Below are 27,452 nucleotides of genomic sequence, written 5' to 3' on the forward strand. Positions count from 1 at the left end.
TCTACCCGAAGCCTTCTGGTCTTCCAGCTGAAGGAGCTGACCACGACCGAGTGTTGCCAACTGGCACACTCCAAGGTTCAGGAGTACGTGCTGTGGGACGCACTGAAGCGAAGTGCGACCGATACAAAGGCTCTATGAGGAAAGGCCACCATGTAAGGCCATCCCGCCTTGTATTGTACACCATGAATCATAAGATATGTACTGTGTTTGAATTGTAATATTGGGATCTGAATTGTATTGGTTTGGAATTGTGATATTTACATTCAACTGTGTGTATCTTTAAATTATAGGAAATAAAGTATATTTTGAAATATTAAAAAAAATGTTCTTCATAGTCAGTTGGAGTTGTCTGCAGAGAGCGTTCACCATTTATTCTGTTCTTTGCCTCTTGTTCTCCACAAATTTGACATTTAACCATAAGAGAAGTGTGAATTTAAACTGGGTGATCTGAGCCATGTAAATTCCTTCCAGAAATCTCTTTGGAACCCAGACATTTATAATTTAATTTTTAACCTGTTGTTTTCAATATATTCCTTTCTCTGTGCTCAATATTTCTTTGTATGTGTGCAGTTTCATGCACTTGCATACCAAATACTTTCCATTTATATATATATAAATATGCTTAATCTTCACATTAAGAGGTTCCAAATTAGCATCTAGAAATCCATTCACCATTTTGTGTCAGTAATGATTTTTTTTTCATCGATAACTTAGATTTTCCAATTTTTGATTTAACATCAGTGATAACCGAGTTATTTTAAGTGACCACACTTCAATTATTTTAAATGGGTTATTGTTGGCTTTTAAACAATGCCAATCAGAAAATCCATGGCTAATGTCTTTTACAAATGAAACTTAAATGCATACCAATATAGAATCATAGAATCATAGAATGATACAGCACAGAAGGAGGCCATTCGGCCCATTGTGCCTATGCCAGCTCTTTGAAAGAGCTATCCAATTAGTCCCACTCCCCTGCTCTTTCCCCATAGCCCTGCAATTTTTTTCCCTTCAAGTATTTATCCAATTCCCTTTTGAAAGTTACTATTGAATCTGCTTCCACTGCCTTTTCAGGCAGTGCATTCCAGATCAGAACAACTCGCTGCGTAAACGTTTTTTTCCTCATGTCGCCTCTGATTCTTTTGCCATTCATCTTATATCTGTGTCCTCTGGTTACTGACCCTTCTGCCATTGGAAACAGTTTCTCCTTATTGACTCTATCAAAATCATTCATGATTTTGAACACTTCTATCAAATCTCTTCTCAACCTTCTCTGTTCTAAGGAGAACAACCCCAGCGTCTCCAGTCTCTCCACATAACTGAAGTCCCTCATCCCTGGAACCATTCTAGAAAATCTCTTCTGCATCCTCTCTAAGGCCTTGACATCCTTCCTAAAGTGTGGTGCCCAGAACTGAACACAGTTCTCCAGCTGAGGCCTAACCAGGCTAATATGTCTTTCATCACCATATTAAGACAAGTGGATATTCTTGCAACAACTGCTAACTACACACCCACACACACGGAGGCTTAACATGCGCAGTTCGTGCCAAATCACTTGCTGGTCTGGCTAGGGCCTTCCCCAGAGGACATGCAGGCTTGGATGCCAGAGGAGAGAGGCCAGTCTGTCCACAATTAGACCCAAAGTGGCGAACATTACTTTAGTGCTGCTGCTGGCTGCTGTTCACATTTATCACCAGCGTCCAGAAATTGTAGATATCAGGTGAAGCCCCCTCGCAGGGGCGATCTGGTGCCTCCGACAGCAATAGGGCTGTTAAGTTTTCCTTACAGTACTTACGAACGTACAAAATTGACGGGCAGAAAAAGAGCAGCTGGTCCATCAAGCCTGCCCCACACCATGATCGAGCATCATGACTAAACGCTTCCTTTAACCCCACCCACCCCCACCCCACTCTCCACAGCCATGTAATCTCCTGGGAGAGGAAAAAAACCAGGAAAAACAACGCCGATAAGGGAAAAAATACTCTATAAAATTCCTCTCCGACCTCCTCAGGCAATCGAAACCAGTCCAGGAGATCACGTGGACCGAGTGTTATCTATAAAGATACTTACCTTCTATTTAATGCGATCTCTGCCCCAGTCAAGAACCAGTCCAGCTCCCTCTTGAAGACAATCAGAGAGTCAGCACCCACCACACCAGTCGACAATGTATTCTAGAGGCTCACTGCTCTCTGGGACAAGAGGAACTGCCGAATATCCAGTCTATTCCTACTAATTGAACACATAATCCAGGCCGACACTACAGTACAATACTAAAGGAGTGCTGCCTTGTCTGACATGCTGTGTTTTGGATAAGTTGTTAAACTGTGACCTCATCTTCCTGCTCAAGTGGACGTGAAAGGTCCTCTCCTGGTGTTCTGACATGTGTCCCTCAACCAGCACCACCAAAAACAGCATAACTGGTCATTTATCTCTTTGCTGTCCGTGAGACCTTGCTCAGCTCAAACTGGCTGCCATGTTTACCTACGAAACAACAGTGACTGCATTTCAAAAGAAATTCATGGGCTGTGGAGCACTTTGGGACTTTATAAGGATGTGAAAGATGCTATATAAATCCAAGTTATTTCTTTACCTTATGTTTTCTGCTGCATTCCACCTGTTGCCATTTTATGCAACCTTGCACTTGCTGCTATTTAACAGTTAACTCCAATAATTTTTCATTATTTTTGAAGCTGCTGCCTGCAAGAACAGTGATACATCAAGTTTTACATCTTTGTCTTTCATTCACTTTTCAGATGTCAGTGATGGTGTGAAACCTATTGTTTTGATATCTTCTCAAACAATAATCCCCACCAAGAAACCATTTTTATTTACATCGTCAAGGAGAACCATAAATCTGGCTTCTACAGTCTCTTGTTTACGCAGTGGAGAATAATTACTTGTTCACAGAGATGAGAGAGTCCTCGCCATCTCACTTTGCCCAGTCCTGTCCATGTGAACAGCTCCAATAATAAATTCTTAAGATTCTGGTGTAATATGGATATATGCTTTGTAAGAAAATCATTCAGACTCCCATCGGACCCTGAACACTCTTCTGTTTCCACCAGACTATTTGTTGCAGGCGCCGCCCTGAACTTGCTGGTGTGTTTCCATCAAGCGATATTGGCCCCTTTCAGGATCCCCTTACTGTGACTGCATTCTGCTGCTGCCCAACAGCGTTAAGTATAAACTCAGGAGTAAACCTTATCTCATTTTGACCTACCACCAGCTGCCAAGCACAGCAAACTTGAGAAGTATCTTCCTAAGCCACTCCAATCTTTTAAGATAACAGATTTGTTTTCCTCATTTTTGTTTTGTGCGTGTGTGAGTCTTAGAAAATATCCTGACTGAACAGGACACCTGCTTCAAGATTGCATCCAAAGCTGGTATATAATGAAAGACTCTTCTGTAGCTCTGGTCATGCAGTGCATCCCAGCCTTCAGTTTGTAACGTTTGCAGTGGTAGGAACTGGGTGAATTAGCAATTGATAGATGAAAAAAGACCAAGGTCCATCTAGTTTGCCTTCTACCATCCTGGTAGTTTCATGATACAACAATAATGGAACTGTTCATAAATCATACCAATCAATCTCTATCGATTAGTCTCCAACAGACTCAGACACAACATGAGGAAAACCCCAGTGATGGGGAGCTTTGGGAACCACAGGTCCAAAGTCACCTTTTTCTTCCCAAGAATGTTACACATGTCATGGCTCAAATTACTGACATACTGTATCCCAAAATGTTATTTTCGGAAAGAAATCTACCGAATTTGCATTTGAATGATTCAATACTAACTGCTTCCACCGTCTCCGTAGTGAGTCTGTTCCATAGATTGCCCACTCGTTCACTGAGATATTGTTTCCGCAGATTACTTTTGAATTTACCCCCCCTTCAAGCGCAGGCTGTGTCCTCTGGTTCTACTGTTCTGGACAAGGTGAAATAGCTTGTCATGGTCTACATTATCTAGTCTCTATGGAGTCCTAAAAACAACAACAGCTTGTATTTATATCGTGATGTGGAGATGCCGGTGATGGACTGGGGTGGACAAATGTAAAGAATCTTACAACACCAGGTTATAGTCCAACAATTTTATTTGAAAATCACAAGCTTTTGGAGATTATCCCCTTCGTCAGGTGAGTGTGGGAATCTTTGAACGTTTTGCATTTATAGTCAGAGAACATTTATATCATGGCATTAATGTATTGAAACATCCCAAGGTGCTTCACAGAAGCAATTATCAAACAAAATTTGACACAGAGCCACATAAGGAGTTTTTAGGACAGGTCAAAGCGGTAGGTTTTAAGAAGCATCTTAAGGGAGGAGAGAGAGGTAGAGAGACGGAGAGGTTTAGGGAGGGATTTCCAGAGCTTAGGGTCTAGGCAGCTGAAGGTACGGCTGCCAATGGTGGAGCAAAGAAAATTGGGGAGGCGCAATAGGACAGATTTGGAGGAGCGGAGAGATCTCGGAGGGTTGTAGGGCTGGAAGAGGTCACTGGGATAGGGAGGGGCGAGGCCATGGAGGGATTTGAAAACAAGGATGAGAATTTTAAAATTGAGGCGTTGCTGGACCAGAAGCCAAGGTAGGTCAATGGGGTGATGGGTGAACTGGACTTGGTGTGAGTTAGGATACGGGCAGCAGAGTTTTGGATGAAGTAAAGTTTACGGAGGGTGCAACGGGGAGGCCAGCCAGGAGAGCATTGGAATAGTTGAAATAACAAAGGCTCAAGGGCAATTAGGGATGGGCAATAAATGCTGGCCTCGCCAGTGACGCCCACATCCCATAAACGAATAAAAAAAAAGTATTGCATTGGAGTGTCAGCCTAAATTTTCATGCTCAAGTCTCTGGAGTGGGACTTGACCCCACTGCCCTCTGACTCAGCAGTGAGTGCTACCACTGAGTCACGGGGATGCCAGCCAGGGTTTCAGAAGCAGATGAGCTGAGGCAGGGGCAGAGACGGGCGATGGAAGTAGGCGGTCTTGGTGATGAAACAGGGTATGGGGACGGGAGCTCATCTCAGGGTCAAATAGGACATCAATTTTGAGAACAGTTTGGTTCAGCCTCAGACAGTAGCCAGGGAGAGGGATGGAGTCAGTGGCCAGGGAACAGAGTTTGTGGCTGGGACTGAAGACAATTGCCGGAAATTTCTTCTCATCAAAAACAGCAATCATATCAACTCTCAAGCTTCACCTTTCCAGTGAGAACATGCCCAATTTACATAACCATTCCTCATAATCCAGTCTCTCCATTTATGATGCTTCACTACTACTGTTAGCCGTGACTCAGTGGTAGCACTCGCTGCTGAGTCAGAGGGCAGTGGGGTCAAGTCCCACTCCAGAGATTTGAGCATGAAAATTTAGGCTGACACGCCAATGCAATACTGAAGGAGTGCTGCACTGTCGGAGGTGCCGCCTTTCTGATGAGAGTTTAAACCGAGGTCCCATCTGCCCTCTCAGGTGGATGTAAACAATCCCATGGCACTATTCGAAGAGCAGAGCAGTTATTCCCAGTGCCCTGGCCAATATTTATCTCTCAACCAATATCACGAATATCTGGTCATTATCTCTTTGCTGTTTGTGGGATCTTGCTGTGCGCAAATTGGCTACTATGTTTCCTACATTACAACAGTGACTACACTTCAAAAGTACTTCATTGGTTGTAAAACGATTTGGGATGTCCTGAGCTTGTGAAAGTTATATAAACGCAATTTTTTTCGTGATGTTCGTTGAGTTAGGACACCGGAGGGGATCTCCGCTGCTCTTCTTCAAAATAGTGCCTTGGGATCTTTTATGTCCACCTGAGAGGGCAGGTGGGACCTTGGTTTAACGACTCATCCAAAAGACGGGACCTCTGAAAATGCAGCACTCCCTCAGTGCTGCACTGGGATGTTAGACTAGATTATGTGCTCAAGTCTCTGGAGTGGGACTTAATCCCTCAACCTTCTGGCTGAGAGGTAAGAGTGCTACCACTGAGCCAAGGCTGTCCCATGTTATTTGCATAGTCAAAAGAAATAGGTACTGAAGAGACTTCTAAAGGAAAGTAGATGGGGGTTTTAGAAAGGATATTCCAGAGTGTGGGGTCAAGATGGCTGGAAGCTTTGTGAATAGAGGTGATGCAGAGAGAGGGAGGATTCAAAAGTGGCCAGAATTGGAAGAATGGAGAGCACCACAGGTCAGAGGCTGGGTATTCTGCGGCGAGTGACTCACCTCCTGACTCCCCAAAGCCTTTCCACCATCTACAAGGCACAAGTCAGGAGTGTGATGGAATACTCTCCACTTGCCTGGATGAGTGCAGCTCCAAAAACACTCAAGAAGCTCAACACCATCCAGGATAAAGCAGCCTGCTTGATTGGCACCCCATCCACCACCCTAAACATTCTCTCCCTTCACCACCGGCGCACTGTGGCTGCAGTGTGTACCATCTACATGATGCACTGCAGCAACTCGCCAAGGCTTCTTCGACAGCACCTCCCAAACCCACGACCTCTACCAACTAGAGGGGCAAGGGCAGCAGGCACATGGGAACACCACCACCTGCACGTTCCCCTCCAAGTCACACACCATCCCGACTTCGAAATATATCGCCGTTCCTTCATCATCGCTGGGTCAAAACACTGGAACTCCCTTCCTAACAGCACTGTGGGAGAACCGTCACCACACGAACTGCAGTGGTTCAAGAAAGCGGCTCACCACCACCTTCTCAAAGGCAATTAGGGATGGGCAATAAATGCTGGCCTCGCCGGCGACGCCCACATCCCATGACCGAATTTTTTAAAAATGCAGGAATATAGAGCTGGAGGAGATTGCAGAGATAGTATGTTTCACTGACACCAGCAGTTATCCAATCCAATTAGCCATTCTTTGTGAGTGAGCCCAAACAATGAGTGTCAATGGGCTATTTGATTTTGGAGGGCATTACAGCTGAGCCTATTTCTATTCTCACCTGACATGCACACATGTACAATTCCAAACAGGAACCATTGGATAGCAATGAGAAGGAGGAACACTGCTGCATTTCCCCCTCCCTATCCTAAGGGCACTGAGGCCAGTTGTACCACTCCAACTGCTACCCAGTGGAGACATGTTACCTCAGCACAGACCAATGGATAGAACCTGAAACCAATTGATCTATTCTTTGGGGCTTATACTTGAAGCCAGTACACATACAGGTGATGAAAGTGTACATTCTTTCATAGGGACTGGATGGTGCATTGCATTTGGCTCTCTCCTTAGACCTTTTGGAGCCAGACTTCAAACACCAAATAATAAATTATGCTAAACTACTCTCTTGCATTAATCACTAATATGCTAAGGAAATCCAGCTCAAGGATGCAAAATCTGGCCAGATGTTAGCAGTTTTTGGTTAGTAGTGTGTGACTATATTTCCCACATTTTCTCTCTTCCCCTAAACGCAAAGGCTCCTGCTGGGATATGGGTATTTGTGCAAGTGACCATTCTCCATGTGTGAGCCCAGACAGTGAGGGAGAGATTCTCTGAATTACCATTCATTTTGGAGCGAATTTAGACAGTAGAAAGAACGGAATGGGTTCTTAAATCCACCCCCAAAGGATTACACCTGCATTCTCCTCCCCAAAAAAAGTCCCTTTAGGACCTGAAGGAAGTGCTTCCTGTCCCATGTAAATGGGGCCAAGGGGCATGGTCAGTCCTGCCGACCAATTCAATACCACTTCCACCCCAAATAATTAACACAACATAAATTTTGTGAATTGGCTGCAGCGGGTGTTCTGGAGGAGGAGGGTGTTCTGGAGTTCTTAGAGGAGGCCAGTCTGTGTTGTTTAAAACAAAAACCTGCATAGTGTTCTTTAAAGTACTTTGGGAGTGAGTCAAGACTTTTGCTGCTCCTTTTACTCTGCTCTGCTCAAACTACTGTTTAGCATTCTAGACATGGATTTCCCTTTGGTAATACTTTCATTTTTTGTGTTACAAAGAGGTTGAGGGTGAGGGCAATAGGCCAGATATATAGCAGAGAATCAGTTTCAGTTCTATAGGCTGGCTGGCTTCCCACAGGTGCTGGCAGCAATTGACAGAACTTGCGTGACACTCCAAACCCCCGTATGAAACCCCCTCTCAATTGTCTGAAACAGAAAGAGCTTTCATTCCATCATTGTGCAGCTAGTGTGTGATGATCACCTGATCCTACATGTCTATGCCAGACACCTGGGGAGCTGCTGTGACTTCCATCATGTGACAATCCACCATTCCAGCCCTCATGACTCAAGGGAATGTATCTGGGTGGTTAACTGGTGACCAGGGCCATGAAGCATAGAACCATAGAAAAGATACAGCACAGACGGGGGCCATTCGGCCCAACGTGTCCGCGCCGGCTCGAAGAACGATCAGGTGCCCATTCTAATCCCACCTTCCAGCACCCGGTCTGTAGCCCTGCAGCTTACAGCACTTTAGGTGCAGGTCCAGGTACTTTTTAAAAGAGTTGAGGGTCCCTGCCTCTACCACCAATTCGGGCAGCGAATTCAATTACACCCATCACCCTCTGGGTAAGAAAGTTTTTCCTCATGTCCCTTCTAATCCTTCTGCCAATCAGCTTAAATCTATGTCCTCTAGTTCTTGAACTCTCCGCTAGGGGAAACAGGTACTTCCTGTCTACTCTATCTGGGCCCCTCATAATTTTGTACACCTCAATCAAGTCTCCCCTCAGCCTCCTCTGCTCCAAGGAAAACAACCCCAGCCTATCCAATCTCTCCTCGTAGCTGCAATTTTCAAGCCCTGGCAACATTCTTGTAAATCTTCTCTGCACTCTCTCCAGAGCAATTACCTCCTTCCTGTAATGTGGTGACCAGAACTGCGCACAATACTCCAGCTGTGGCCTTAACACCGTTTTATACAGTTCCATCATTACACCCCTGCTTTTGTATTCAATACCTCGGCTAATAACGGAGAGCATTCCGTATGCCCTCCACTCATGATGTCAATAAGGCTTCCATAGGTAGAAGGGGAGAACAAAGGTAATGAGGCCTGAACAACCACCAAGAGGTGTCATAGAGCAGACTATAAGCACTCTGAAATCTCATTTTAGGTGCCTGGATAAATGTGTCTATAGGATCACTGTAGCATAGGAACAGGAGTAGGCCATTCAGTCCCACAACACAGCATGTTGTGTGTTTGAAGTCATTGCCATGAAAAAAGGTTTGTTGCTTCTGGAACCTGAAGGTGATGATGCTGCTGCTGCTGCTGATGATGATGATAAAAAGGGAAGGAAGTACCTGCAGCTCCATAAGCAAGAGGAGGGCGCACAGGAAGGAGAGGAAGTGGAACCAGAGAGCCAGCTGCCAGAGTGAGGAAAGTACAATTGATAACCCAGTGCTTTAAAAATTAAAGGTTGACTCAGCAAAATAAAGTCACTTCACACCTGCCTGTTCTTCCACCCCCCACCCCCACTACACCCCTACACCCTCACATAGTCCCTCCCTGTCCAAGACTTTTGCCAAGTTCCTTCATGCAACAAAAGTCTCCATTTCCCCTGACATTATCCAACTCCTAAAAGTTAACACATAAGCAGAAACTAACACCGAACTCTTTGATCAGGCCATGTTTACTTTGATCAGCAATAGTCACCAGGAAGTGCCAAAAATCCATTTTCTCTTTCTACAACTACCTCTATACTGTGACCTTTGTTCTAGCTCCTAATCTACTCCTGTGAGGTGCTACCTGAGTGAAAGGAGGTTGAGTGGTGGTTGGTTGGGATGGTTCCCCTGGAGCCTCAGAGGCCTGAAGTGACTCTTGTCCCAGAGTAGCTGCTGTCCCAGATGGTCCAACTTCTGTCAACTTTTCTCTTGCATTGGCAGAGGAGATGGAGAGAGGGGGATGGGGGGCATGCTGAGCTCATGTCTGGAGCTCCCCCATAGGAAGGCATTGAAGGGAGCAGGCTCACTGCTACTCTTTGAGAAACAGCGAACACCTGTGCCCAATCCTTGCAGCCCACTGGTGCAGGACACAGGCTCAAAAGTATCACCGCAGACTAAAAATTTCTACTCAGCTCTTGCGAGCGCTATGACATTGTCCTGCTGAAAGCATCTATGGAAGCGATTGTGGCTGTCACTCCGGAAGACACCAATGTTCTTAGAAGCTCTTCCCGGAGCCTGGATGTTGCAACAATCACTCAAACTATCACTTCTCAGGGTGCTCTGCAGATCGTGAAATACTTCCTGCAATGTGTTGCAGATAGGAGTAGTGGACTTCTTCTACTTGTCCATCAACTCAACCATATATGTGGAAACCTTCTCCACTGCCTCCATATGAGATCTATGCTCCCTAATTATTGCTCTTTTAAAGACAGGGCCCTGAGATCTGGGTCCCCTGGCTCCTCTTTCTAGGGTGGTTGTCTGCACCCCACCCCCTCCCCCCACTCCATGGCGGAACAGCCCTCATTCTTTCTTCCACTTCTAGGTCCTTATTCCCACTAACACTCAATGCTTCATCCAGTGACAACCTTTCTGACTCACTAAGTAATTGCTCGTCAGTGGGTGTCTGTGCTGGTGCAGGTAAGATGTCACAATAGAGTTATTGAGGAAGTGACTGGAATGGCAGGTCCATGAGTGGCAGCGGCTGTTTCTCTGGAAGTGCCCAGGTGGTCATCCGGTTGGCCGGCCTGTTCCTGCAAGACATCACCTATGAAATGCAAGTCAGGGAAGCTTGTTCAGCTGTGCAGTCTCGTTGCTCAGTCTAAGGGTTCAACAATAATTTGAGAAAACACATCAAACTGAGGAGTTCTGATGACCTTTGCTCTATCTTCACCGACCTGCTACAGCCAATCGGTCCCAACCTCGCCATCTCCTACAGGCTCCGTTTCTGCCCACAATTTGGAGAGTTTCCTCTTCCTGCACCCTGGTGGTCATGGTGATCCACCCCCAGAGATATTTCTCTGGCACTAGTGGTAGTCCAGTTTGTCCTCTAGAGAAACCAATGTTGAAGGCCTGTGAGCAGCATTGGCACTTTCCTCCCTATAAACATACACATCCCATGACCATGAGAACTGGAGGTGCACTGTCCTTTTAAATGAACTGTCCTTGAAACTAGCAGTAGCCCTTGTGACAGGCAAAGTGGGTCGAGAGAGTGGTTAGCGAGTGTAGATGGAGGTTGAGTGTTGAGAACTGTTTCTACATGTTCCTTAAGTCAGAGTGGTGTTAAATCTACTGCCAAATAAATACTTCCAATAGGCTAACACTCTACTTAGCCTCACATGAATCATGACTCACGTTGCAAGTCATCTCACTTTCCCAGCTAAAGCAGGATCTGAAGTGACAAGCACCACCATGGAATTAAAGGGGAACTTCTAAACACACAAAGCTAGATATAGCATGCACTTTCTTATTAATTAAGAAACACGTAGCTTCCTGTACTGTTCAAAAGAGAATTTAACGTGCTACAGAACTAGTTTATACCCCTAAGGGGCATGAGCTCTACTTGCCAAAAAAAAAACAGCCATGGATGACAAAAAAGGTAAGGGACAACATAAAGCTAAAAGAAAAAGCATACAAAAATGCAAAAAAATAGCACAGATCCTGGTGACTGGGAGAGATACAAAGAACAGCAAATGGTGACAAAACAGATAGTAAGAGATTAAAAAAGGGAGTATGGAAAGAAACTTGGAAGGGATATAAAAACCAACACAAAATATTTTTATAATTATATTAGGTAAAAGAGGGTGGTTAAGAGCAATGCGGGCCCCTTAAAAACTGATAATGGTGATAATGTAAATGAAAATAAGGAAATGGCGCATATGTTAAATAATTACTTTGCGTCAATATTTAGAGTAGAGGAAGCCGGATACCCAAAGGAAACTGATTTTGAATCAGAGACAGGGACTCACAATAATTAACGTTAGCAAATTAACAGTAAAGAAGAAAATAATGGCACTAAAGAGTGACAAATCCCCAGGATCAGATGGTTTCCATCCCAGGGTTTTAAAGGAAGTAGGTGAGAACATTGTATATGCCCTAACTATAATCTTCCAAAGTTCTCTCGATTCAGGAACCGTTCCTTTAGATTGTAAAATTGCACATGTCTCTCTGCTATTTAAGAAAGGTGAGAGAAGGAAACCAGGGAATTATAGAACAGTTAGTCTAATATCTGTTGTCGGGAAATTACTAGAGTCTATAATTAAGGATAGAGTGACTGAACACCCTGAAAATATTCAGCTGATCAAAGAGAGCCAGCATGGATTTGTAAAGTGTAGGTCATGCCAGATGAACATGATTGAATTTTTTGAAGAGTTGGCTAAAGTAGTGGACAGGAGAATGTCAATGGATGTTGTTTATATGGACTTCCAGAAGGCATTCGATAAAGTCCCTCATAAGAGACTGTTAGCTAAAGTTGAAGTTAATGGAATTGAGGGCAAATTATTGACCTGGTTAGGAAATTGGCTGAGCGGCAGGAGACAGAGAGTAGGGATAATGGGCAAGTACTCAAATTAGCAGGATGTGACTAATGGTGTCCCACAGGGATCTGTGTTGGGGCCTCAACTATTCACTGTATTTATTAACGACTTAGATGAAAGGATAGAGAGCCACATGTCCAAGTTTGCTGATGACACAAAGATAGGCAGCATATGTAAATGGAAGCATAAAATTGCAGAGAGACATTAATAGATTAAGTGAATGGGTAAAACTGTGTCGAATGGATTTCAATGTAGGCAAGTGTGAGATCATCGACTTTGGACCTAAAAAGGATAGATCAGAGAACTTTCTAAATGGTGAAATGCTCAAAACAGTGGAGGTCCAAAGAGATTTAGGGGTCCATATACATAGATCTTTAAAATGTCATGGACAGGTACAGAAAATAATCAAAAAGGCTAATGGAATGCTGGCCTTTATATCTAGAGGACTAGAATACATGGGGGTAGAAGTTATGCTCCAGCTATACAAAGCCCTGGTTAGACCACACCTGGAGTACTGTGTTCAGCCCTGGGTACCGCACCTTAGGAAGGATATATTGGCATTGGAGGGAGTGCAACGTAGATTTACTAGAATGATACCTGGACTCCAAGGGTTGAATTATGAGAGAGTACACAAACTAGGGTTGTATTCCGTAGAATTTAGAAGATTAAAGGACGATTTGATCAAAGTTTTCAAGATATTAAGGGGAACTGATAGGGTAGATCGAGAGAAACTATTTCCGCTGGTTGGGGAGTCTAGGACTAGGGGACATAGCATAAAAATAAGAGCCAAAACTTTCAGGACTGAAATTAGGAAATACTTCTACATGCAAAGTGTGGTAGAAGTTTGGAACTTTCTTCTGTGAATGGCAGTTGATGCTAGCTCAACTGTTAATTTTATATCTGAAATTGATAGTTTTTTGTTGACCAAAGATATTAAGCGATATGGGGCTACAGTGGGTATATGGAGTTAGGTCACAGATCAGCCATGATCTCATTGAATGGTGGAACAGGCTCTAAATGACCTACTCCTGTTCTTATGTTCCTATGTTTTGGCAATTAAAATCATTATCGAACGCAGTTCAGGACTTCACTACAGTCTGTATGTACCACAGAGCAGCTATGACTGTTTGTTTAATGAGGAACCACTCTGTACTGGCTATGTAAACAGCCCAATGAATGCTGTGTCCTTTTGGACTCTAGCAACAGCAGTCAACAACAAAACGGATTCTCCCACCTTCTTTAACATTAAAGATTGGTACTGAAACTATATGAAATCAAACTAAAGCTATACTGTGTCTGAAATAATACTTTTTGAATTTTAAAATTATAGCCGTATAAAATTTATTGGCCCTGAAATTTCATGGGATTTCTCATGGTCTCTTGATGTAATTCCAGTTACATCAGGGGCATGATATTATGGCATGGCGGTGATAAGTCAGTGGGTGGGTGGATTTGCACCTGGGGAATCCGGAGGCAAAGTGAGTGCGTTTAAATCTGCGATCGTATCTCGATTGCAGTCAATAACCTTTGCTTCTGGGCTTCACGTCTCCAAGCTGCGCAGCGGGCCTACTGCGCTCCCGAATGACGCAATTTAAAGCCCACTATTTAAAGGGCCAGTCCAACAATGGATTTTGAAGAAGAAAGGAGAAATGGAGTCCAGGAAAGCAAAGGCTGCCCCCAGGTTTACTGATGCCTCTCCCTGGATTTACTGCTGGCTGCAGTGAGAGCCAGGAGGGAGGTAATGATTCCAATGGATGGCAGAAAGAAACCCATCTGTGTAACCAAGAATGCTTGACTAGAGGTGACAGAAGAGGTGAGCAGCAGGAGCATGGTGCCCAGGTCTTGGATTCAGTGCAGGAAGCGTTTTAATAACCTAACCGGGTCAGGAAGAGTGAGTACAGTTACTGATTCATCCACATCCTGTTTTCAAATCCTCTCCCCCCACCCTCCCATCACTCCGTGTTGGCACATCTACTCCATCACATTACTCCTCACACCCACTTATGTGTCAGCAGCAGCAACCATCCTTCATTTTCTATGTACTTCTGCAACTGACCATTTATTCAACCATCACTGCCACTCCCCCCAGTTCTGATGCAATATGACGTATCTGTCTGTTAGTCACCCACTGATGCATCTCTTTTAAGGTCAACCTCACCCAAAGCAATGCATCCGTCGGGTGAATATGGCACTTCAGCCACTCCCAGGTCTGTTCTTTCTCCCTTTGTAGGAGAAGAGAACATGAAATGCAAGGGATGTGGCCCACCACATAGTGGAGGTGACAGATGTGGAAGAAGAGGCCGTGGAAATAAGTCAGACTGTCACTTACCTATCCATCGGAGATGGAGAGACAGGCAACCCGCAGATGGCTGGTGACAGAACTTTTACATCTTTCCCACACATGATGAATTGATTTTATCAATGATGTAACCATGCCAGACCTCAGTGTGGTCATTGGAAAGATTCGCACTTTTGCGATTAAACACTAATATCATTTTCTGTTGTCTTCCAGGGTCTTCACGCCTTCACAAGGAATCACAAGCAGAAATGGAAGAAAACGATTCCTCAGAGGAGCTCACCCCTTCTGAGGGTGCACTGTCACATTACATACAGCCATGCACCAATGCTGATACTCGCACTTCAGTGGGTCCTGTTTGACAGTTAGTTGGGTTGTCACCTGGTGATTCACCACTCACAAGTGAGCACGAGCAGACCCTGGTGGCAGGGGCAGCTGTGGAGAGTCTGGGCCAGAGGCACACTCCTCTCCAAGCTCTGCTCAGCTGTACACAGATGCTGAACCCCGGGGGCCATCGTTGAGAAGGAGAATGATAGAGGTACAGCAGCAACTTTGCGAGGCAATGGAAAAAGTGCCACACACGCTCTCCATAATAGCAGAGAGGATGGAGGAGTCCAGCTCCATCGCTAGTGGATTCGTAGCGCAGGTGACTGCGAGAATGTCTACAAGGGAGATAGTGGCTGCCTCCATTGAACTTCAAACACGGCTCTTAAATGAATCCATTCAGGCCATGCCAATGGCTGTGCGAACTCTGCGTGCCAACATGTCTGCCGCCTTAAACAGGCAGACAGATACATTATCCGTGGCCTTAAAATGCGACACATCTGCTCACCAATCTGCTGGCCAGCAGAGTGGTAGGAGTGATTTCGGGCTGGCCCAGCAGAGGGATGATGGCGAAAGGGGACATGGAAGTGGGGACTCCATTCAAAGCACTCCCATGTCTCACCCGTTGCCCCATCCTCAACCAGTATCCGCAATGCTGCCTCCTCTCCCGATGGCCGAGTCTGCCACTGCACAGGTGCAGGTGGAGCAGTCTTTGAAGCTCACGGGCTCCAAAACCTAGAGGTCGTAAGCAAACAGCATCTCAGCAGTCAGGACAGGTATCTGAGCAACCTGCCACTACCTCTGCACCAGGTAGAAGTGATGTGGAGATGCCGGTGATGGACTGGGGTTGACAATTGTAAACAATTTTACAACACCAAGTTATAGTCCAACAATTTTATTTTTAATCCCACAAGCTTTCGGGGGCTTCCCCCTTCCTCAGGCGGTGTGGAAATTAAATTTTCGAATCCTTCGCATTTTAAGATCACAGAACAAAGCCTGGTGATTACTACCCGTTGCCAAGGCAATCACAGTGAGCAGACAGAAAGGTGTCACCTAAAAAGGCCACCGAATATACAAACCCCCCAAAAAAAGAGAGAGAGAGAGATAAGGAAGACAGTCAATGACCTGTTATATTAAAAACAGATAACATTTGTTCGCTGGTGGGGTTACGTGTAGTGTGACATGAACCCAAGATCCCGGTTGAGGCCGTCCTCATGGGTGCGGAACTTGGCTATCAATTTCTGCTCGACGATTTTGCGTTGTCGTGTGTCTCGAAGGCCGCCTTGGAGTATGCTTACCCGAAGGTCGGTGGCTAAATGTCCATGGCTGCTGAAGTGTTCCCCGACTGGGAGGGAACCCTCCTGTCTGGCGATTGTTGCGCGGTGTCCGTTCATCCGTTGTCGCAGAGTCTGCATGGTCTCGCCAATGTACCATGCTCTGGGGCATCCTTTCCTGCAACGTATGAGGTAGACAACGTTGGCCGAGTCACAGGAGTATGAACCGTGCACCTGGTGGGTGGTGTCCTCTCGTGTGATGGTGGTATCTGTGTCGATGATCTGGCATGTCTTGCAGAGGTTACCGTGGCAGGGTTGTGTGGTGTCATGGCGAGACCATGCAGACGCTGCGACAACGGATGAACGGACACCACGCAACAATCGCCAAACAGGATGGTTCTCTCCCTGTCATGGAACACTTCAGCAGCCATGGACATTCAGCCACCGACCTTCGGGTAAGCATACTCCAAGGCGGCCTTCGAGACACACGACAACGCAAAATCGTCGAGCAGAAATTGATAGCCAAGTTCCGCACCCATGAGGACGGCCTCAACCAGGATCTTGGGTTCATGTCACACTACACGTAACCCCACCAGCGAACAAATGTTATCTGTTTTTAATATAACAGGTCATTGACTGTCTTCCTTATCTCTCTCTCTCTTTTTTTGGGGGGTTTGTATATTCGGTGGCCTTTTTAAGTGATACCTTTCTGTCTGCTCACTGTGATTGCCTTGGCAACGGGCAGTAATCACCAGGCATTGTTCTGTGATCTTCAAATGCGAAGGATTCGAAAATTTCATTTCCACACCGCCTGAGGAAGGGGGAAGCCCAGGTAGAAGTGGTAGAAAGAGAAAGGCTAAGCAATTGTAATCCACCAAGGGTATGCACAAGGGTGTTTGATGAGCTGTCATGTTGTTAATTTATATTTTTTTGTTATGGCACATTAAATTTAATCATTATAACCACCACTGCCACGTCTTGGCCATTATTGAATCCCTTTTTTGAATTCGCCCTTTCATGTGCTTCATCATGAATATCAAGATATGATGCCACCCATTAGGTGCATGTGCAATGGGTATATGTGTGGTTGGAGGACTGTTTTATGCCGGGGGGGTGGGGTGGGGTGGGGGGGGATGGCTGGTGATGGTGGTTGTTCCAGGCGGCTTGAGTATTTCAAAGTCTTCAATTTGCACATCTCATTGTGAGAACCTGTTAGAGATGAGGGAATCCCTGGCATCATGGGCAGCAATGTGCATGGCTGCTCTGGTGATGGGTTCCCCATCATCATTTTCCTCCTCCTCAGATGTTTTGTGGAATAGATCCATTGCACCCCCTATCCCGATTTTGTCAGTTTGAGGGGCTCCAAAATGTAGGTAAATTTGCCTGAACACAAGAATTCTCAGTCGCAACAAGGAAATCTCGGTCTAAACTCAAAGAACTCCCAGAAAAACGTTTGTCTGAGAGAACTGAGTGCCCAGCTGCAATACCTCACCTTTCACTGAGATGTGTCAATCGCTGGTTTAAAGGGCCAAATGAGGAACTTCGTTTCTGTTTCAATGGCGTGTTTCGGGAGCCAAGGGAGACACATTCAGGAATAGTTAAATCCGTTTCTGTTGCAGAATTCACAAAAAGTTAATTACCTGATGTGTTTCAACTACCTGAATTAGCCCTTTAAAATTGGCCCACTGGCTTTGAGTGGGGACAGGACTTCTGGGTTTCTGGTGTGCAAGCGCACCCTGGGTTAAACCCAAAAGTAGGCATGTTGGAGTCGGGATGCAGTCCTGCTCCAAAAAGCTGCTACTTTAACCTCCCACCCGCCCCCAACTCATCAGTTCTTGGGGGTTAAAATTACGCCCCCCCCCCCACCCCAGGTCTCTGTGGGGGGAGGTGGGGGAAGGTTCCACCGGTCTCCAGCCGGAATTACAACAGACAACAGGAGACCACGAGAACCCCTGTGGAATTTCAGGGCCTGTGCCTACATTAAATGAACCAAAGTTTAAACATTAAGTGCTTGAGGCACTTTAATCTCCCTTTAAGAATTGAAGCGAAGCAGGCAACGCCATGATTACTCATGTGTCCGTTTCATACAGGGGAGATCAGTGGCAGGGAGACAGAGACTGCCCAAAACACATGAAATCCAGCGAGGTAAGTATTTACATGAAAGAAAGACTTGTAATTATATAGCGTCCCAAAGTGCTTTACAACCAATGAAGTTCTTTTGAAGTGCAGTCACTATTGTAATGTAGGAAACGTGGCAGCCAATCTGCACACAGCAAGATCCCACAAACAGCAATGAGATAATGACCTGATAATCTGTCTTCATCCAACCCCAAGGCCCCGAAAGTCTTCACCACAAACCATGACATGGCTTCATCTCCCCAGCCCCCCAGCGTGTGGACTTTAATTTGCAAAGCATTCTAGACCCACTGAGGCTGTGTGCTCGGAGCAAAGCCTAGTAAAATTTACCCTAGTTAGCCTGTTGCGGCAGACCAAGCAGTACGTCCTACGTCAGATATAAGAATCTCTTAAATTTTGTTTTAGAAATTCGCAGGTATGCCAATTTTAAAATTGGATCTGTGACTGCTCACCGGGAGAGGTTTTCTGTTTTGGGGAAGATGATGAAAACGCAACCCTGCCTGATATGCAAATGTGCACTTCAAAGAAAAATGACACGCCTCTGTTTATGTTAATTACTTCTTGAGTATTAGAGAATTCAAGGCCCACCCAGGTGTTGGAAACAATTAATATTGCTGTCAATTGCCTGTACTTGCAGTCAATTACATTTGCAATTGTCCTAAGCCTCTGAAGGACTAAATCCCCGACGTACCCACTGTGCCTTTGGAAACAAATGCCCTGAAAATCCGCGGGCCGCAACGCCGGTGGTCAGGCCGAGATTGTGCACTCTTATGCCCTCCAGTGCTGGCCCTGGCGGTTGGAGGGATCCATTTTTGCCGAGGACTGCTGGATGCCCACAACTCTACGGGCGCATCCTGGGATCACGTTTGCCACGTGTGGCCAGAAAATCCACCACCTGCCTGCCAGGTACACAACGCCCCCCCCACCCCAAGCCCACTCCATCCTGAGACCCCATCCATCTGCTCCTTGGCCTCATGGGAGCCATCACAGAAATGTTTAGATAACTTTTCACCTTTAGGGCACCAGGCTGCTCTGCTCACCTGGGCCCCCCACCATTCTGAGACCTCTTGAAGGTGGGACCTACTTGTGCCTACCTGGAAGCCGGTATACCTCTTCTATCTCGCTGTAATGGTCTCCAATAATATAGCGGGTCCCTTCTGAGCCGGGGAAGTGGGAGCTCCCAGGGCTGGGAATCCCTGCCTCTATCCTCACCTCATTGGCGACTTTGGCTTTGTCATGAACAAGTAGATGTTCTGCCCCTTACAAGGACGACCAGGAATTCCTGGAGTCGACCTCTTTAGCAAGTGGGTTCCAATGGACTCGTGCCAGGGTTGTGATGGGATATCCAGTCAGCCTTGTAAGGGGCAAAACCTTCACCAATTATATCACGGGGTAGCCCTCGGAGCAAGGACTCCCTCCACTACCAGTTCCCGTTTCCTGAAGTAAGCCAGGATCCAATGTAGGGCCGGAGGCAGGTACGCTGAGTGAAATGAGGCATGACAGCCTCAAGCTGAGGCTTCTGGTGGGTGTTCTGTTGAGGGGAGCGGCCTGGACCTCCGAAGGAAGTGTAAATTCCTTTTTGTAATAAAAGCTCAATTGGCCCCATACACATGGGACATGGCTGGGTTCTGAGTGGGGTGCTCAGTCGTTGAGTATATTCAAGATTGAGATCGATAGATTTTTGGACACCAAGGGAATCAAGGGATATGGGGACGGGACAAGAAAGTGGAATTGAGGTAGAAGATCAGCCATGATCTTATTGAATGCCGGAGCAGGCTCGAGGGGCCATTTGGCCTGCTCCTGCCCTATTTCTTATGTTCTTATGTTAACTTTTATGCTACTGAGGCCTTACAAGAAATCACAGGGGCATATCCACCAAATCACTCAACCAACCGATGACAGATACAGGTATCTTCTTTGCCAGGATAAATTACTCACATAAACCAGCCAGCAGCATAAAATAGCCCTGCACTTCTACAATATGGCAGGTTTCCCCAAATTGCAGGATGTTTTGGATGGTAGGCATGGGGCCATATTGGCCCTGACTGCCTATTCCCAACACTATCACTCCACTAATGTGCCACTACTCCATGACCACAGATACAGATCACACGAACGTCCATTATACTAGTAGCAGTCATGATTTTTAAAAATTTTACACCAGGGTGGTGGACATGTGGAACTCTCTTCCTTCAAAAGGATGTTGATGTTGGGTCAATTGAAATTTTCAAGGCTGAGATCAACAGATTTTTATTAGATAAGGTTTTCAAGGGATTATGGATCAAAGGCAGGTTACTGGAGTTAAGGTACAGATCAGCCATGATCTAACTGAATGGTGGAACAGGCTCGAGAGGCTGAATGGCCTACACCTATTCTTATGTCAAGACTGCCATCAATATCAGGAAATCTGGATGGATGGCTGCTTGAGTACAAAGATACATCTTCAGTCCATGCTTGAGTACATCTTCAGCCTTAATTCAAGAAGCTAATATTATGAGGTCTATGTTGCCACCAGGATCATGGTAGAACAGACCATTAGGATGCTGAGGCAAAATTTCTAAACCCTCAACCAACTGGGGAGATGTTGCAGTTTGTCCTAGTGACAGTCTCCAGGATCATTGTGGTCTTTTGCCATTTGCACAACTTTCAGCAAGGGGTATTGCCGTGGACCAGATAGAAACAGATACCCAGCCACAATCAGTGACTAGGAGGCCTGGAACCTGAGGAGATGTTTGTAGAGCCTCACTTTCAGACAGTAAGGGGATTAATTTCTTTGGGGGTTCTCCCTCTCAGCACCATAACTATGTCATTTCCATGGCTCTTCCAGGTCAGCAAGCATCCTTAGTGTTTTAATGACAGCCTGATGCATTTGTGTGAGGTACATATTTTGCTTTCCCTTGTTCTTGGTTGAATTTTAAGGGAATGAGAGGTATTTCTTGGGAAGTCTGTTCAGATCACCAGGTCTTCCGAGGCCATCAATAAGAGGAATATCAGGCTCTTTGGGAAATTAGGCAATGAACCCCTCAGATAATGAAGCAGTCCGTGCCCGCATGCAGCAAGACCTGGACAACATCCAGGCTAGGGCTGATAAGTGGCAAGTAACATTTGGGCCAGGCAAGTGCCAGGCAATGACCATCTCCAACAAGAGAGAGTCTAACCACCTCCCCTTGACATTCAACAGCATTACCATCGCAGAATCCCCCGCCATCGACATCCTGGGGGTTACTATTGACCAGAAACTTAACTGGACTAGCCATATAAATACTGTGGCTACAAGAGCAGGTCAGAGGCTGGGTATTCTACAGTGAGTGACTCACCTCCTAACTCCCCAAAGCCTTTCCATCATCTACAAGTTACAAGTCAGGAGTGTGATGGAATACTCTCCACTTGCCTGGATGAGTGCAGCTCCAACAACACTCAAGAAGCTCAACTCACTTGATTGGCACCCCATCCACCACCCTAAACATTCACTCCCTTCACCATAGGCGCACTGTGGCTGCAGTGTGTACCATCCACAGGATGCACTGTAGCAACTCACCAGGTCTTCTTCGACAACACCTCCCAAACCTGCGACCTCTACCACCTAGAAGGACAAGCCAGCTGGCACATGGGAACAACACCACCTGCACGTTCCCCTCCAAGTCACACACCATCCCGACTTGGAAATATATCGCCGTTCCTTCATCGTCGCTGGGTCAAAATTCTGGAACTCCCTTCCTGACAGCACTGTGGGAGAACCTTCACCACACGGACTGCAGCGGTTCAAGAAGGCAGCTCACCACCACCTTCTCAAGGGCAATTAGGGATGGGCAATAAATGCCGGCCTCACCAGCAACGCCCACATCCCATGAACGAATAAAAAAACTCATTGCTAAGGGACAATATATCTCTGGTCCAGTATTTGTGCAGGATTAAGTCTGGTTTTTATTTTCGATATTCAAGGCCATGTTGATAAATTAATGTAAACGACTATCATTTAATTGTTACTGTTTATCTGTTACTTTTAATAAACCTGTTCTACAGTTTACAGCCTATGCCAAGGACTGTGAGAATGTTTACTCAACTGCTTTCCAAATTCAAGGATATCACAAGAGAGCTTATGACCTATTCAGTAGGTTAAATACAGTGACAAGGGTTTCTGTTTGACTCCTAGACTCGCTACAATTCCAGATGTTGAGTGCATTAAAGACACACTCCAGTTTGCAGGGAACAAGCTGATGGGAGGGACTTTGACCTAAGCACAAGGGAAATATCTGAGCAAAAATCGCAAAAATGAATATCTCTTTATCTCACCACTACTATTAAATGCTGCCTCATCCCAAAGAAACTTTCACAACACACTTGATCTCCAGTTAACCCAACTTTATTTTCCGTAATAGTGTGTGGCAATGGACTTGATGCTTCTTAACCCTGTGCTTCCCTCTTATGAAAGTATATGGTGTGTGTCTTCTATTCCCTAATCCTATGCTATTTCTAAATGATACCCCCAATGAGGAAGATGTTTGGTGGCTGCCCACTGCCTATCATTTAATGTCCATCGAGATGATACCTGAACAGGCAAACAGGGCCTCAGTTTAATGTCTCATAAAACAAACAACAAGCACAGGCAACCATTCAATTATATGGCAAATTCAAATACTTTGTTGGTAACAGAGAAATATGCTTCTAATGCCACACAGACCACCAACCATGCGAACAAAACAAGCCAAGTGCATGCTGCATAGTGATGGACACACATAATTGGGGGCGATTTTAGGAGGCAAGTGCGGGTGCGTTGGGGGCGGGGGGGCTCTGAAAATCGTACAAATCCCGTTCAGGTTCGGAAGCCGGCTTCAACCTGTCGGCTTCCGGGTTTCCCAGGGACCCACCTGTATGCGTGCGGGCGACTCGAAACCGGAAGTCCCACCGGCAATTAAAGCCAGCGGGATGACTGTTAAAGAGCCAAATGTACCTCATTGAGGTACTTAAGACACTTTACCTGTGACAGATGAAGGGATTAGAAAGATTTTTAACTTATCTGGGCGGCTTACCCACCGCTTCTGATTCACTCCTGGTGAAACCAGGCGTGAAGGGCTGGATCAGGGAACAAGAAACAAAATAAATTAAATAAAAAAACATGCATGAAGTGAAAACACTAAATGCACTAGATGTCCAATGTTTCCTACTCTGATGTCCCCCTCTTCACCCTCCCAATTTCCCCCCGATGTCCCCCCGATCTCACTCTCCCGATATTCCCCCAATGTCTCCCTGATGTCCCCCCGATCTCACCCTCCCGATCTTCCCCTCTTCCCCCTCCCTGGTCTTCCGTTCCATGGCCGGATCTTCCATTCTCTCCCCCCCCCCCCCCCCCCCGGTCTTCCAGTCCAGCGCTGGATGGCGTCTGGCTCTCTCTCTTTCCCGTTGCGTTGCAGCTCCTGATGGCAGCCAGCCTGTCAATCAGGCTAGCTGCCAGGCGCGAAACCCGGAGATGATGTTAACCACTATCAATCGATGTGCGATCGCATTGGAAACGTTAAGTTTGGTTCATGCGGGTTTGCCACGCGCCCAATTGCCACCTCCCCCTCCCCCCTGCTGCCATCCCACCTACCCGCTAATATCAGGGCCGTGACTGCCAACCTGCATACGTGGGCGACAGTCTCTCTGGTTTCTTGAATTCCAACATGGGTCCTTTATGTATCTGCTTACAGGAGAAGATGTACATAATAGATAGGAGAAAATTAGGACTGGAAGAAAAGATCCCAGCTTGAGAACATTGATTCTCCATGAAGAATATGCCCTCCAAATTCTGGGGCCCAGGCAATAGACGGAGTGAAGCATAATGCGATCAAATGTCACTCCAAACTCATAGCTAAGCCTATCCTTTGGTTTTAATTCTTTCTTCTCCAACTCTTTCATTCCCTGATGCACAGATATACCTTGCACTGTTGCAGCATAGCACATAATAACTGTACAATCTCTTTGGCTTTAATGTCTCTTTGGCTTTAATGTCCTTTCTCTTCAGAATTGTGGCTTAACTAATGTCTTGAAATATCATTATTTCTATACTCTTGTACTCTGTACACTTTTCAAAAAAATGTTCTGAACAGCAGATGCTGTTGGCCTTATCTACCTGCATTCACACTCTTAGGGAGTTATGTATTTGAACCCCTAATTCTCTATTCTTCCAAACCCTTCAGCATCTTTCCATTGAATGTATACTCTCATTCCTTTTTTAACCTCCCGAAGTGTGTTACCTCACATTTTTCCACATAACTTTCCAACTGCCGCATTTTTTTTTATTCGTTCATGGGATGTGGGCGTCGCTGGCGAGGCCAACATTTATTGCCCATCCTTAATTGCCCTTGAGAAGGTGGTGGTGAGCCGCCTTCTTGAACCGCTGCAGTCCGTGTGGTCAAGGATCTCCCACAGTGCTGTTAGGAAGGGAGTTCCAAGATTATGACCCAGTGACGATGAAGGAACGGCGATATATTTCCAAGTCGGGATGGTGTGTGACTTGGAGGGGAACGTGCAGGTGGTGTTGTTCCCATGTGCCTGCTGCCCTAGGTGGTAGAGGTCACGGGTTTGGGAGGTGCTGTCGACGAAGCCTTGGCGAGTTGCTGCAGTGCATCCTGTGGATGGTACACACTGCAGCCACAGTGCACCGGTGGTGAAGGGAGTGAATGTTTAGGGGGGAGAATGGGGTACCAATCAAGTGGGCTGCTTTGTCCTGGATGGTGTCGAGCTTCTTGAGTGTTGGTGAAGCTGCACTCATCCAGGCAAGTGGAGAGTACTCCATCACACTCCTGTGCCTTGTGGAGAGGCTTTGGGGAGTCAGGAGGTGAGTCACTCACCGCAGAATACCCAGCCTCTGACTTGCTCTTGTAGCCACAGTATTTATGTGGCTGGTCCATTTAAGTTTCTGGTCAATGGTGACCCCCAGGGTGTTGATGGTGGAGGCTTCGGCGATGATATTGCCGTTGAATGTCAAGGGGAGGTGGTTAGACTCTCTCTTGATGGAGATGGTCATTGCCTGGCACTTGTCTGGCGCGAATCTTACTTGCCAATCCTGGATGTTGTCCAGGCCTAGCTGCATGCGGGCACGGACTGCTTCATTATCTGAGGTATTGCGAATGGAACTGAACACTGTGCAATCATCAGTGAACATCCCCATTCCTGACCTTATGATGGAGGGAAGGTCATTGATGAAGCAGCTGAAGATGGTTGGGCCTAGGACACTGCCCTGAGGAACTCCTGCAGCAATGTCCTGGGGCTGAGATGATTGGCCTCCAACAACCACTACCATCTTCCTTTGTGCTAGGTATGACTCCAGCCACTGGAGAGTTTTCCCCCTGATTCCCATTGACTTCAATTTTACTAGGGCTCCTTGGTGCCACACTCGGTCAAATGCTGCCTTGATGTCAAGGGCAGTCACTCTCACCTCACCTCTGGAATTCAGCTCTTTTGTCCATGTTTGGACCAAAGCCGTAATGAGATCTGGAGCTGAGTGGTCCTGGTGGAACCCAAACTGAGCATCGGTGAGCAGGTTATTGGTGAGTAAGTGCTGCTTGTCACCGATTATTCCTGTAATCGCATCCCTTATAATCCGGAGTGTGCCTTTATCTACCCAATATCTAGGTAAACGATAGTGGGACCCAAACATTGAATGGAGAGTCCTTTCCACTATACATCAGCTTATTAGAAAGAAAAGCTTGTGCCTTTCACAACCTTGGGACCTCCCGAGGTCACTGTCGTAATGTAGGAAACGCGGCAGAGAATTTGCGCACAGCAAGCTCTCTCAAACAGCACTGTGATAATGACCAGATCATCTGTTTTAGTGATGTTGTTTGCGGGATAAATATTGGCCAGGACACTGGGGAGAACTGCCCTGCTTTTCTTTGAAATAGCACCACAGGATATTTCATGTCCACCTGAGAGGGCAGACAGGGCCTCATCTGAAAGACTTCACCTCTGACAGTGCTGCACTCCCTCAGTATTGCATTGTGTGCACCAGCCTAGAGTATTTGCTCAAATCTCTGGAGTGGGACTTGAACCCACAACCTTCATGACTCTGAGGCAAAAGTGTTACCAACTGAGCAAGTGCGCTGATTCTCTTCATCTTAAGTAAGTGGATTCAATATACATTCTGTCAGACTGAGACTCTGGCTATAATCCAACAGATAATTTATTTAAGTAAAGTAGTTGAATAAACAGAATTCAGAGCAACATAGCGTATATTTCAGTCAGTAAATTTAAACTTTACCATCCTCCTCTGTGCATCCACACAATAAAGGTGCTTCTCCCTGAGCTACCTCTCGGCATACGTTAAACTGAAAAAGAATGTTCACTTCTTACATGGTGAACACACTTATAGAATCAAACGAGTTTCAGTTTCGCGGATAGACACGGACTCTGGACTGAATAGCTCGGCTCAGGCACGTGCAGAAAAAGTCTCAATCAGAGGCCTCCTCCAATGAGCTGTCTGTCAACGGGGACTAAAACCAACTGTTGACCTGCCCCTTCTCGCTGGTCTCAGACATAGCTGTTAATCAACACCAGCAGCCCAGGATTGTTAATGCTTTGATCTGTGTCAGAGGGTTTCACCAAGATCCTGTGAGGACATTTCAGAACAATAGACATTAACAATCGAGCTTCTTTAATTACAGAAATTGGTTGCCACTTTGCTGTATTCAAACACAGACAATGCTTGAGAAACTTGCCTGAAACCCTCTGTGGTTCAGAAACCTCAAAGTAAACTCTTGGGCTTTTAAACAGTTAACATATCTTATCCAACTCTGACACATATTAATTGACCTTCGGCTGCCTGAACAAAATGTGTCTTTTCTGTATCTTAAAGTGACAGCTCCCGGAAACCATAATTAACCCCGTGTGTACTGCTATGAGCACTAGGATTTCAAACCAATAAACTAATACAGACACAAATACATTTTGGTCACAACATACGACACTCATCGCAGATAATATCCTAGACAGCAGATGTTTGTTCAAGGATGGAGAGAGGGACAAATCTTTGTT

The 27,452-nt window shown here is 45.9% G+C and overlaps 1 long non-coding RNA gene across 1 annotated transcript in view; it reads right to left on the minus strand.

Annotated features, from left to right (window-relative positions):
* The window catches only part of LOC137327665 (uncharacterized), a 58,685-nt gene extending 31,878 nt beyond the window's left edge, over positions 1-26,807 (minus strand). Inside the window, exons 1-2 of the long non-coding RNA XR_010964501.1 lie at positions 26,680-26,807; positions 24,028-24,117 (exon numbers count right to left, since the gene is read on the minus strand). This is a non-coding gene — a long non-coding RNA (uncharacterized lncRNA). The remainder of the gene's footprint in view (positions 1-24,027; positions 24,118-26,679) is intronic.
* Between the last annotated feature and the right edge of the window lie 645 nt (positions 26,808-27,452).

This window comes from Heptranchias perlo, chromosome 12 (genome assembly GCF_035084215.1).
Source record: "Heptranchias perlo isolate sHepPer1 chromosome 12, sHepPer1.hap1, whole genome shotgun sequence".
NCBI classification, from domain to species: Eukaryota; Metazoa; Chordata; class Chondrichthyes; order Hexanchiformes; family Hexanchidae; genus Heptranchias; species Heptranchias perlo.